At 43.0% G+C, this 13,231-nt stretch overlaps 1 protein-coding gene across 5 annotated transcripts in view; it reads right to left on the reverse strand.

Moving 5' to 3' along the window:
- Nucleotides 1-13,231, reverse strand: part of LRMDA (leucine rich melanocyte differentiation associated) — a 1,115,169-nt gene that overhangs the window by 570,586 nt on the left and 531,352 nt on the right. The window lies entirely within an intron of this gene.

The following is a 13,231-nucleotide window of genomic DNA, read 5'->3' on the forward strand; positions in this document are numbered from 1 at the left end:
GTGTTAGGTACTACCATTTTTCCCATTTTATAGATAAGAAAACTAAGGCTTAAAGAAATTCAAGTAACTTGCTCAAGGTTACCAAATAGTACATGTTAAAAGCTAGGATTCAAACCAAGCTCTTCTGACTCCTGATCAGGTTCTCTTAACCAGGATCCTATCTAGCCTCTATAAATTAAAATTTATTGAGAAACTTTCCTGTGTATATACAGGGACAACAGCTTCTACAAAGACCTGATTTATGGTCATAGAACTGCCCCCCTTATTCCACTATTTTGATCATTTTATGAATGTAGAGATGTTTGCTTAAACCCAGGCCTACTTGTCTAAGAACAGATTTTAAAAGGAAACAAAACATATGGCTATGCCAATGGAGGCTGGCTGAAAATTCACTCTCACACTGACAGAAAGCGGGTGTGGGGAGAAGAGGTGGACTAAGGGGTACAAAATTATGCTATCTACCCTAAGTGAATCATTGTGCAGTATATGCATGTACTGAAACAACACAGTGTATCCCACAAATATATACAAGTAAATGTTTAAAAAACTAAAAATTTAAATTTTTTAGAAAAGCTAATTAGTTCAATCCAGCCAATGTCTGATTTTATTAAATGTTAGAAATTAAATGAAAGTTTTAAAATAAATAAATCAAAGAAAATGTTTTCTGCCTACCCCAACCATCCACCCCACCCCCAATATCCCCCCGCCCCGGATGGTGTGTTAATTGGTTGCTTTCCAAAGGGAGGAATGGAGCATTTCTTAACATCTAATTCTTGAGAGTCCAGAAACGTATTTTTCACATAATATATATAAATAATGAACACAGGGCTACATTAATTTTAATTCATGTTAAATATGGATTCTGGGTTGAATTTATTTGTAACACATTCCTTTTCTGTGCAATTTCATTCCTCCCCACCATGTCACTATTTAGCTCAAAATTTCACAATATGAAAATGAAAAAAACAAACCCAATCCTAATTATCTCCTACAGTATCATAAAAATAACATTAATAAAATGTGGTACGTATCAGTGGTGATCATTACCAGGTCCACACCACCAGAAAATGAAACGCAGCACCCCAAAGCAAGAAAATTAAACAAGCTCGCCACCATTAAGCACACACATATTAGCATATTTGCTCTGTAAGCAGATTTAATGGTAATAATAAAGTTGTCTTTTATCGGAACTGGACAAAAATTTCAAATGAGCATGGATATGCATAGAATCCCTGGCATCCATTCACTGCTCTATATTTTTCAAAGCACTGTCACATCCCCTATTTCATTTTTGCATTCCTATGGCCTTCACTTGAAGGCAGGTATAACAGGTCTCATTCCACCTGACAACCAAGACTGAAAGAAGGCAAAAAGGTATGACCTTCCTGGATTCATCTAGTGAGTCAACAAACGGAGGCTGGAACCCAAGCCTCCTGCCACCCAGATCTATGATCTTCCCACTAAAATAACCTTTCTTCTGGATAAATCACACAGGCACTGTGACATCAAGGATCCCTGGTCACTGTATTTTCATACAGTAAAAGAACAGAATGCAATAAATAAGAGAGGTAAATAAGGTATCTCACCAGGGACTGAAGGAAAGAAACAAAGCAGATGTTATCCTGCAGCTGATGATGTGGGAAATCTGATAAGAAATATTCTATGTACAGCTTTGTTTGATAACAAGGCTACCAACACATTCATACAGGTAGAATAGTTAGGAAAAGTGTATCAGATAATGATAGATGCAGAGAAAGTTGACCGGCCAGTGTATGACTCAGCTTGCTCTATTACTTTATTATATATAAGTAATAAGTATATATAAGACCCTATATATCAGGATGCCAAAGTAAAAAGTAAACTTTAGTTCCTGTCATAAAATGCCCAATATGTAAAATTTTAATATACTGAAGGAAATTCAAGTACATTATCAACTATTGATAGATACTTATGGCTGTAAGAAGATAAGCAAAAGACATTAACCTAAATAAATAAATAGATATAACAGCGTGTACACTGGGTTCTAATGAATTAGTTCTCTAATTGGTCTTCCCTGAACCCCAATGCAGTCTCCATTAGGCCTTCATGTACAATCCATACATCAATAACAGGATGTTTCTGTATCTAGGTTCACGGGCCAAGCCATCTCGCTGGCCTTGACTATCCCTTTGGACAGAGGAATAAACAGGGGCAAGTTGAAGTTCAGTGAAAACAACAGTTGCATTGTTGCACAGGAGTAGTGTTAGGGAATTTGGGCCAGGGGCAGGTATAGTTCTCTGTTCAATAAACATTACTTTGAGTGGATGTAGTTTTCTGGAGGTGCAGGATGCAGACTGGAAGAACAGAGGGCCTTGTAAAAACTTTGGAATTAGTCACTTAGCTACTCATCTAAGATTATCACTTGAGTTTAAAAAATTGGCTGGGGCCATTTGCTAGACCTGCATCCCATCAGACAGGCCATGTGTATGGGGTGACGTGTTCCGGGTGTTGACATTCAGAACCTCATCCTGAGGGTTCCCTAGTCCAGTGGGTCTCAAATTTCCATGTGTGCCAGAACCACCTCGGGGACTTGACATGCTCAACATTGCTGAGCTCCAGCCAGAGTTTCTGACTCAGTAGTTCTGAGGTAAGGCCTGAGAATCTGCATTTCCTTCAAGTTCCCAGGTGATGCTGATGCTGCTGGTCTGGGGACCCCACTGTGAGAACCACTGTTCTAGTCCAATGCCTTCATTGCAGAGAGGTAGAAACCCAGGCCCAGAAAAGGGAAGCAATTTGCTTATGGGGCCACCCCAGCATTCACTACCTAGTGTCTAATAGACTCCTTTTCTTATGAGTTGTGTTCTCCCCAAAATTCATTTGTTGAAATCCTAATCCCCAGTACCTCAGAATGTGACCTTATTTGGAATTAGGGTCACAGCAGATGTAATAAATTAAGATGAGGTCATAGTGGACTAGGGTGTGCCCTCAATCCAATATTACTGTTGTCCTTATAAAAAGAGGACATTAGACACTGACACATACACAGGGAAATGCCAGAGGAAGGCAGAGAACAGGGTGATGCTTTTACAAGCAAGGAATGCCAAAGACTGCCGAGAAGCTAGGGGAGAGGTATGGAACGGATTCTCCCTCACACGCCAGCCCTGCCAACACCTTGATCTCAGCCTGCTGGCCTCCAGAACCACGAGACAATACATTCCTGTTGTTGGAGCCACCTGTTTGTGGTACTTAGCTACTGCAGCCCTAGCAAACTAATGTACCTTTGCAGGAGACCATCAGGGTTAAGGTCAACACTCATCTGAGAGGATGTTAGGAAGTGGCCCCAGTGTCAACTCTTCATTCTCTTCTCTCTTCTACTTCCACGGAGGACTCTCTGCACCCCTTGACTGAGGAGCAGGGGCTCATTTGTCTTCCAAAGTCTATGTTCAAGACTTGGCTGTATATAGGGTGTCAACTGTAATAACCTCTTACCAAAGCAACATGGCAGTAGGTCACAGGGACCCTTCAATGTGTTCATACTCTGACCTGGTATTTCTACTTCTAGGGCTTCAAACTAAAACTAATAAAAATAAAAATAAAAATCCACATCTGTGAACTGAATAATAGTAAACAACACAAAACCTTGCTACAAGATATTAGGTAGTCATTAAAGTACTTTTCATTAGGAATATAATTATATGGAAAATGCACACACTATAAAATCAACTAAAAAGGCAGGATATAAAATACTATATATTAAAAAAGTAGATAAATACTGGAAGGAAATATATCAAAATATTAAGAGTTTTTAATTTGCAGGCTGGCAAGACTATTGGAAATATTTTTCTTCTCTCTACTTTGCTTTTTCTTTGAGGATCATCTAATATTTTCATAACAGAAAAGACATCATGGGGTGGGAGATGAGTTCCTGAGAGTCACAACTTTCTTTTGTTCATCTGGACTCCAGCATTCCTTTCCATCAGGTCCCTCACACAACAAAGTCACCTAAAATCTATCAAAGGTTTGACAAATCTCTCCCTAAAAAGAGGAAGGGTCTTTTCAGTTTAAAGACTAGGTTTATCCCTTAAAATTTGATTAAAACCACTTTCCTCCCACATAGAAACCTCCAGTTAGAAGGACTGTGTAATTCTGCACTTAAGGTTCTCTCCGTTTTCTGTCCCTGGAGCCTAAGGTTGGTTTCTGCCTTCAAGTCTTTCCAAGTGATTCTTCCATGAAGAATAATATTCACACTTATTCTTTGTCTCTTCAGCTACTTTTTCTTCTGTAACCATTTCTCTCTCTGTCTTTTTTTTTTAAACACCACGGCTTAAAATTCTTCCTTTGCCGTATTCTTCAAATTCAGTAGCTGAAGACTGATTTGGGTTAAAACATGTCCTCTTCTAAATATGACTATCTGTGGGGAATTTAAAGTGGTCAGACCTCCACACTTTAGTATGAATTAGTTCCAGAGCTCTATTTTGCTCCTAATATTGAACTGAGACTATTTAACTGAGGAATTGGAATTCTGAAGAGAAGACAAAGCAACATTTAAGTCCGCTGTGGAGAGAAGGCACTGGCCAGGATGGGGGCATTTTCCATTTGTGAAATTGAGTAGCAGGGGAGGAGGGAAGAGGGTGATGGGAAAGTAGTAAAGACAAATTCGACCTGTTCCTGAGTTCTACTGGATGGTCCCACTTAAGGAACTTTAATCCATTTATATTTTTTGCAAAAGGAGAAATTTATAACTAACATTTTAGTTTATAACTAACACTAAAAGTAGACAGGAGCACCAAAAGTTTTTAAATTACATGACAAACAAATTAAATGTTAGTAAGCAAGCCAGGGTCTTGGGATTCCTTTGATACTGAATATTAATCATTAGCCAGTTGGACATGAGTTGAACAACATTAGTCATTTCACATGTCTAAGCAAATATACATAATGTGTATGTATATATGTATATGTGGGTGTACATATATATGAAATAGGCTTTCATAATTACTTAGCTGAGTTCTTAACCTGGGAAGAGATTCAGAGGGGCTCAGCAAAGCCCCCTTGAAATTATATGCAAACGTGTCTGTGTGTTTCTGCGTGGAGGGTCCGCAGCTTTGATCAGATTCTCAGCAGGCAGGAGTCACTGCGGTGGGGACTGACAGCTCTGACTCACACGGTACTGTGCCAGGCTCCAAGCTTTCACACACTCATCCCCAGCTCTCCACACAGCAGACACTCCACAGAAAGAAGGAAAGCCAGGCTGGTGCTGGCCAAAACGCAGCCCTCTTCCCACACAGGCTTACTATACCAGGTGCCTGCTCCTGGGATCCAGGCAGTTCCTCCACGTACAGTGGGGAAATGGGGTGGGGGGCCTTCTCACTAGGTTTCCTCTAAGACCCTTTTGATCCTGAGGAAGCAAACAAGCTGTTGATTTCTCAGATTTGCCACTTACTCTTGAAGACAGATCCATTTTCTCTCCAGATTTACTCCCAGCTCTACAACCTAGTGGAAAATTCCATTTCCTTCCTCTTCATTTCTTGAATATGGATCCATTAAACTTCAATCATCAAAAAATAAAAACTATATTTAATCGAGAAATTGGGCAGTTCTTTTTAACCTAAACTCCTGGGAGCTGCTTGGGGCCCAGGACACATTTTCTGTCTTCGGGGTAAGACAACAATCACTGATGTGTAAACAATAAGCCAAAACTAACACAAAGGCCTGCAATGATAAATTCGCTCTTGTGAATTTTCTAAGGCAGGAATATGAGCAAACACATTTTATAATGCTTCTAACAAGGTAACCGGAAAATTGAATTGACCAGAATACCCATTCCCAAACCATCCCAGTTAAGAATTACACACCTAGTTACAGACCCATTCAATTCTAGCTTAATGTAACATTTGCTCACGGCAAAGGAAAGGTGTGACAGAGGGAGCCTGGGTCTGCCATAAGTAAGAAACCAGGACGTCCCTTAAATATCCCTTGGGACTGCTGCCCACCCACCTGCCCTCTGCTTCCATCCCTCTCTTCTCCTACGTCGGTAGTGGCCGCAGCCCTGGAATGCATTTCTGTCGACATCATCTTCAGGAAGGCACGCAGGCTGGTTTTCAGTTTATAAACCTGTAACTCAGATAGCATCTCCTTTTTGCCCTCTGCACAAGCCCATAAACATCCCCAGCCCTGGCTCATGACGGGTTCTTTCCTCTAATGGAAGCTCCCTCCTGGATATCCCAAAAGAGAAAGATGTGTCTGGTAAGTGGGAGAGGTCAAACCCGAGCACAGCTATTTATTACATATACTGCGACCAGATGGAGCTAACTCATCCATCAAAGCCCTCGTCAGCCTCATCACATTAGCTTCTTATAAAAGCCTCCTGCTCTTTCCCCTCGCAGTCCAGCTCTGCCACTTCTCTCCTCCTCTCTCTCTCTCCCCCTCTTGCTCTTTCTCTCTCTCGCTCTCTTCCTCTCATGCACTTGCAGGAAAATGAACCCTCTCTAACCCCATTGCCGTGTTCCTTAAATCATGGCTACCCATCACTCCGTAGCTATTTTTAAACTTTACCTTTATCAATACTCATCCTGTAGCTCAGGGAGATATTAAAACTGTACTGGGGCAAGGAAGGGCGTTTCTGACACTTGCTCCCTCATTCATCAGTTCCTCATAGGCCCGTTGGTGACAATGAAAAGATTTCACAATACCGTGCAGCAGAAACTCATTCTCCTGCTCATCCATCATGCTCAACCTAGCAGCAGTTCTACTGACCTAATCTGAAATGCCTCGGTACTCACTGGAGATTTCTTAAAGGCACCCTTCATTGTTGTCCGTAACAAAGAATAGGCCTGGGCCATTCGATAAGGAGGCTAAATGGTGCAAGGATTAATGAAATATCCCTTCATCTCCCCAGTCCTGGGTTCAAAGACTGCGTGGCAGGGGCAGGCAAGCACCCTCTTGCAGGCTGGACTCAGCACAGCCCACTGATGGTTCAGCTTAAGATGCTTAAATACAAAAGACCACTTCTTGGGGCACAAAAGGAAGAAGGGCCCTAAATTGTGTATGCCGTCATCAATCCATTTCTTCATTCATTCACTGGTTTGTTCTCTCATTTAGCAAACACCTTTTAAATATCTACTAAGCACTAAGTTCTATTATAAGCATCGGAGACACAACGGTGGCAAGTGTAAATGCTGGTTGCCAGGAGCTCACTGCTTAGTGGAAGGGAAAGCAAAAAAAAGCAAAGATTTCCATGACAGCAGTTACAGTAGACTGCTAAGTGTCCCCCGGCACACTTCCCCCTTCTTCCTTTCAGGAATAGAATTCCCTTTGAATTGTAGCAGGTACATGGCAGCCAAGAAAATGACTACATCTCCCAGCTACCCTTGCAGTGGGGTGGTGCCATGTGACTAAGATCAAGCTAATGGAATACCAGTCAAGTGCTCTGTACAAAGCTGATGTCGAATTCTTAAAATGGAAGTTGGCTGTGCTTCATGGGGCCTCCCCTCTCCCAGGGGATAGAACACAGATGCTGATGAGCCATCTCTGGCCATGAAGACAAGGACAATGAATTGAAGAATGGCAGAGCAACCAGGTGGAAGGAGCCTGGGTCCCCAGATGACCTCAGGGAGGAGAAAGACTAGAGGTATTAAGTGACACTGAACTGGCCATGGCAGTGATCCAAGCCCTCTTTGCAGGGACTACACTTGTGTGGTGGTGATAGGATAAAGGGGGCTCAGATATCCAATTTCCATTTTGACCTTCAGAGGCATCTGAATGAAGCCCAGAGGAGAAGTGCTGCCTGCCCTACTGGTCCTTGTTGTGTTTTGCAGCTGACATCAGCCCCATTTAAATGCTCACAATGAGGACAAATGAGAGGAAATTCAGAGACCTGAACAGACAAACACAATAAGCACTCCTGATTTATTTAAGTTCACAGACCATTTACCCCTTACCCTCCAGCTTGCTCCTTGCTAAACAAAACAAAACCCGCGCCAGAATAGTGTAGTTCCTTAGTCCACGCTGTTCATTCCGCAAGCTACTTACTACTGACGTGTTCTCTGAACTACTCCCATTTCAGATTTCTATCCTCTCTCTGGAATGTAATGGAAGTTCCCTGAGGGTAAGGATCACAACTTCACCTTCTCTCCCATGTGGGCTCAGCAAGCCACAGGCACTCCAAAAATATGTACAAAAGAAATGCAATAAGGGAGACACTGGGCAAAGTTTGTAAAAACAAACTGGTGCTGGAAGCAACGTTTGAGGCACTGTGGTTTAGTTTCCTCATTATGCAGACACAGAAATAGGGAATCCCAAAGCAGATCAATACTGAGACCAAGGTCTCACAGGTAGATAATGGTAAAGATGCTACAAAAACGTGGTCTCTCGCACTCTTGCTACAATAGCAGAATACCAGCTTGGGCCAGAAACAAAAGCAAAGCCATTTATAAATGCCAAGGGCACCTACTCCAACCACTCCTGGACTCAATCACCTCTCAACCTACTCATGTCTGACCACAAACTCCAGTTGAGAGCCCAGAAGCATCTGAGGTGGTGGAGAATGGCAGGAGACATGTGACGTATAGAGAGACAGAGGTACACGACTGGCACAACTGTCATCTACATCAGGCTTTCAACCCATTCTCCTGGTATCTAATCAAGCAGCAACTCAACGATTTTCAATTTCAAAAAGCACCAATTTCTCTAGCCAATCACAATGCCAAAAACCCAATCTCTACTTTTTCAAGTACAATATCCATATCTTATGACTAATATGTAATATACAAAAGAGTTTTATTTAAAATTACTTGAATCTAATATACCATTGATGTTAATAAACCACGATTTTATGTACCACTGAGAAAAACAAAGCTATTAAACTGCAACATAATGCTTCCCAATCACTTTGGATTTTTATTTTATACTTATTAAAATAGTTATTTTAGACTAATTTACACATGGATTTTTATCACTCATGTTCATTTATAAAAAAATATTCCTAAAAATTTCTTCTACTCATTGCCTGAGTCTTCGGAATCAATTTTCAACTCAGAGTTTATTGATGTTTGTGTTGTTCAAGCAAAATACCATCTTCTCTGTCAGTCAAGAGTGTAGCTGATGCAGCCACCGACAAGCGTTCTGCAAGTTTTGATACTGGCACTTTCTCAATCTTACCGGGAAACATCAACAGGTTTTCAGACAATAACCAGACTTAAGAGTCTTTCCTTGAATGGTCCTTCAGTCATTTGTTGACTGAAACCTTAGGGATTACAGTTCAGAGGAGCCACCAGGAATTGCTTCCGAGGCTGCCCAAGCACAGACTGAGACAGATATGCTGCAACAGACCCTGCACATCCACTTTCATTCAGAAGACATCATGACTTGGAAAGATGTGCCCCTCTTTCAGAGACATTCAAATTTGAAGAAAACATGAATTTTAGCACCATGGAATGCAGTATTACTTTTAGCAGGCATTTATATTATCTTCCCAGAACTGCATTGCTGCACATGAGCTTATGGTGGGGCTGCCTATAGTGCGGGTTGTGCCTTGGCTGCTGGCCACAGAAATAGATGAATGATCCCAATCCTAGTACCACACTCAACTGCCCCACCCCACAGCTGGGTTCTACACTCAGGGAATCACAAGGCCAAAATCAAGGTGTCGGTCTGCGTGTGCTCTTATCGCAGGCACAGGGGGAGAAAATTACCTTCCTAACTCATTAAGGTTGCTGGCAGAATCCAGTTCCTTACAGCTGTAGATCTGATGTCTCTGATTCCTTGCTGCTGCTGGCTAGGGTCCATTTTCTGCCCTAGCTGCCCCGTACCTTCTCACAGAAGCTCCCCCATCATCAAGCCAGCAAGGGCATATCAAATCCTTCTCACACTTTGAATGTCTATGACTTCCTCTGCTTCCACCAGGTGAAGAAAGTTCTGTGCATTTAAGGGCCCATGTGATTAGACTGGGCCCACCTGGATAATCTTCCTTTTGTAAGGTCCACTGTGCCTAAAAATACCAAAATTAGGGCAATGATATTTCATGGTCTGGGGACTAGGGGGCAAGGAATCTTGGGGGGCCTTTCTTAGAATTCTGCCTACCACACTAGCCCTCCTGTGAAGTATGACAGGGACCCAATAACCTTCCGATAAAATCCTTATCCTCTTAAGCTGGATCAAGTTGGATTTCTGAGCCCCAATATGCTATTATACTAAATAGAGCTAAGGACTAACTATTACAAGAGTGACCCAACTTGTTTTGACCAAGGGGTAACAGATAGCACTATTCTTAAATTAATCTAAATAAAGCCACTTTCAAAGCCATTTGGGAACATATGCCCTTCAAGAACCAAATTACCAACAACAGTAGAAATGCAGGAGGGTGACAACAGTGCCTGAAGGACCTGAACAGGAAGCTGGATGTTGCCCTCGCACCTCACACGGGGCTGGCACAGCCAACAGCTCAGAGCCCCTAAAAGACACTGTCCTTAAGAAAAAAAAATCCTAACATATATATTTTAAATACTACATATAAGGGGAAAAGGAACCTTCCAAGCTTTTGTCCTAACAACCCACCTAGGGCATCTACCTTAGAATATATCCTAATTTAATTATAAATAATCTTATTTCTGCCGTAGTACCCTTAGTGAGGCCTCCATTCAAAAAAGTATCCCTCACTCACATTGCCAAAATTATTCCAGTATTCTCTGTAACATGAGACCAGAGGAGGACAGAGCAAAAGACACAGACAGGAGGGGAAGAGAGAGGGAGAGAGAAACAAACTATCTGAAGAAAACCATTTCAGATTTTTCTTCAACACTTATCTCCAAAATGGCCCATTTGATTCATGAACATCTCTAATGTATATCATCAGTGACTGAAGGAGTTTTTTATATGATTTTTGACAATTTAACAAGTCCTCCTGACAAATTAAATGGTTGTGTTGACAACTTAACTGTACTGCCAATCAATATTTTCAATTACTTTCATTGTCATTCAGAAAAAATACAACACGAGGTCACACTGTGGTAAAACCAAGGAAAGGAAATAAAATGAGGAGCATTTGGTGGGGTGGGGGTGGGAGCCAGGAAAGAAGGCAGAACACCCCGTCACCCGCTTGGGACCAAGGGAACCCCAGGCTTCTGTGACGAGTCTGGAAAATGGCACGTCCCTTGGGGTGACTCTCAGACTCCACAGTGGGGGTTTTCCTCTTCCTACGAGCTATTTAAAAGTCATTCGATTTGAGCCATGGACACAACATTTTATTAAAAGGCCTTTCTTTCAGGCATTTGCCAAGCGGCCACCACCACCACCGCAGCCTCAGTCCTCCAGAAAGGCCCTCCAGGACCGCAGGTAACGTTTCACGGCCTTTCCAGGGGTCGATTGGTCAGCCAGCAAAATTCAAGTCAGAGAATGCCGAGGCAGGGGTCAGCCTTCTTAAGCTCTTCAAAGGGGGAGCAGCAAATCGATATTTTCAAATGTGTGTTTATCATGCGGAAAGAGAAGTTGGCCATGGAGAACAGAGCAAACACACAGAAACACTCCAGTTTTTCACTGTGGAAAAAGATGATCTGGGGGTTAAAGGCAGATATCAATAATGATGATTATTTTTTTAATGATCACTCATAGTAAAAGATTTTAAAAAGGAATTATTCAGTAATATGCACCAGCTCTCAAATAGAGGAGAATGCCATGACAGTGTCGTCGCAGGTCCTTGTGGCTTCTGGCCTTTCCATTGCTAGGGGCTGCCTAGCCCCTAAGAAAGAAACATAAAGTTCCTCCCTCTTCAGGCCTGACTCCCCTGAACAGCTGCCCGCACGGTTTCTCCTCCCACCGTGGGCTGTTCTCCCACCTCCTCCGGCCCTTACACCCACCTCCTCCAGGAAGTCTTCTGTGACTGTGCTGGCTCAGCACGTGCCCTCACTTTCCAAGCTCCCTTTACATAATGTCTGTACCCTCTCCCCATCCCCACCCATTTAGCTCTCAATCATTCAGCGTCTTGTATTATCTTACACATACTAAGTACTTAGAAATATTTAATCTCCTTAGTAAACTGTAAGTATCCTTGCAAAAGGACAATGTCAGCCTTCTCAGGACCTCTCACCATAACTGAACCAGGGATGGCAGGACAGGTTCACTTCAAATGCAAACTCCAAATGATGGGTAGCAGGTGCCAGGAATGATATGTGAAGCCAACCTCACAGGCGATAGATACAAGGCCTCACTGAGAGAGAACGCTGTGACCACTTCCCTAGTGATGTTGCCTTGGGTGCAGAATCAGGAAGTTGTGATCCATGTGTCTGTTCCCCCTCTCCTGGACTTAACACTGATGTGTGTATAGCAGGTTCTCAAAACATTAGCTTAAAGAACTAAGTCATTACCAGGCATTAGCAATAAGCAATCCAGGAGTTATAAGGAGATCATCCATTCACTCTCTTAAGTGTTACTGAGTGATCCCTGTGTGCAAAGGGTGGTGCCAGGTGAGAGCGTGGCAGAGTAGGGGACAATGTGTCCCCGGCTCTTGAGGGACTAACCAGCTAGTAAGTGACAGGCATGACCACACAGCGAAGAGTATTCCTGATAACAATATAACAAGTGGCCCCCAAAGAGGACTTCACTTCCATTAGGGGAAAGAGAAAGCAACAACCAGGGGAGACGGCTCTGATGCTGGGCCTTGAATAATAAGAGAATTTAACAGGCAGGGATGGGAGGAACGAACATTCCAGGTGGATAAACACAGAGACCTGACCCAGAGCTCAAAGAGTGCACCGTCTGGAAGGAGAAAGGAGGCAAGAGTGCACAGAGCTGCAGCAGAAGGCAGGGAGTGGCGGGAGACACACAGTGAACTGCTGCCAGGGCTCCGTGGTAGCATCGGTGGCTCACAAAAGGCAAGTGTTGAATTAACGCATAGGGTACTTTCAAGGGAAGGGAAGCTGGAGGCACAAACGAGCTGAGGTGCTGTTATAAAAGTGGAGGGAGGAACCGATGGGGGCCTTGGCTGGAGCATTGCCACAGAGAGGGAAGGAAGGTAGGGCTGACGACTCTGTTGGCAAAGGGCTGTGAGTGCCTGGTTGGACAGGTGTGAGGAAGCAGGAGGGGTGGCAGGCCCAGCCTCCAAAGGCTGCCGTAATCCCCACATGGGATGGTATCATGCAGTTCCCCTCACAAATCCTGGCATCTAGGCAAGGGCTCTTCTAGATTCCCTGCCTTCGGAAACCTGGATGATTCTGGAGACCCTCTCCTGCAAAAGTAAAGAACCTAGAGTTCTCTGGGC

This window comes from Cynocephalus volans, chromosome 7 (genome assembly GCF_027409185.1).
Source record: "Cynocephalus volans isolate mCynVol1 chromosome 7, mCynVol1.pri, whole genome shotgun sequence".
In the NCBI taxonomy this organism is placed as follows: domain Eukaryota; kingdom Metazoa; phylum Chordata; class Mammalia; order Dermoptera; family Cynocephalidae; genus Cynocephalus; species Cynocephalus volans.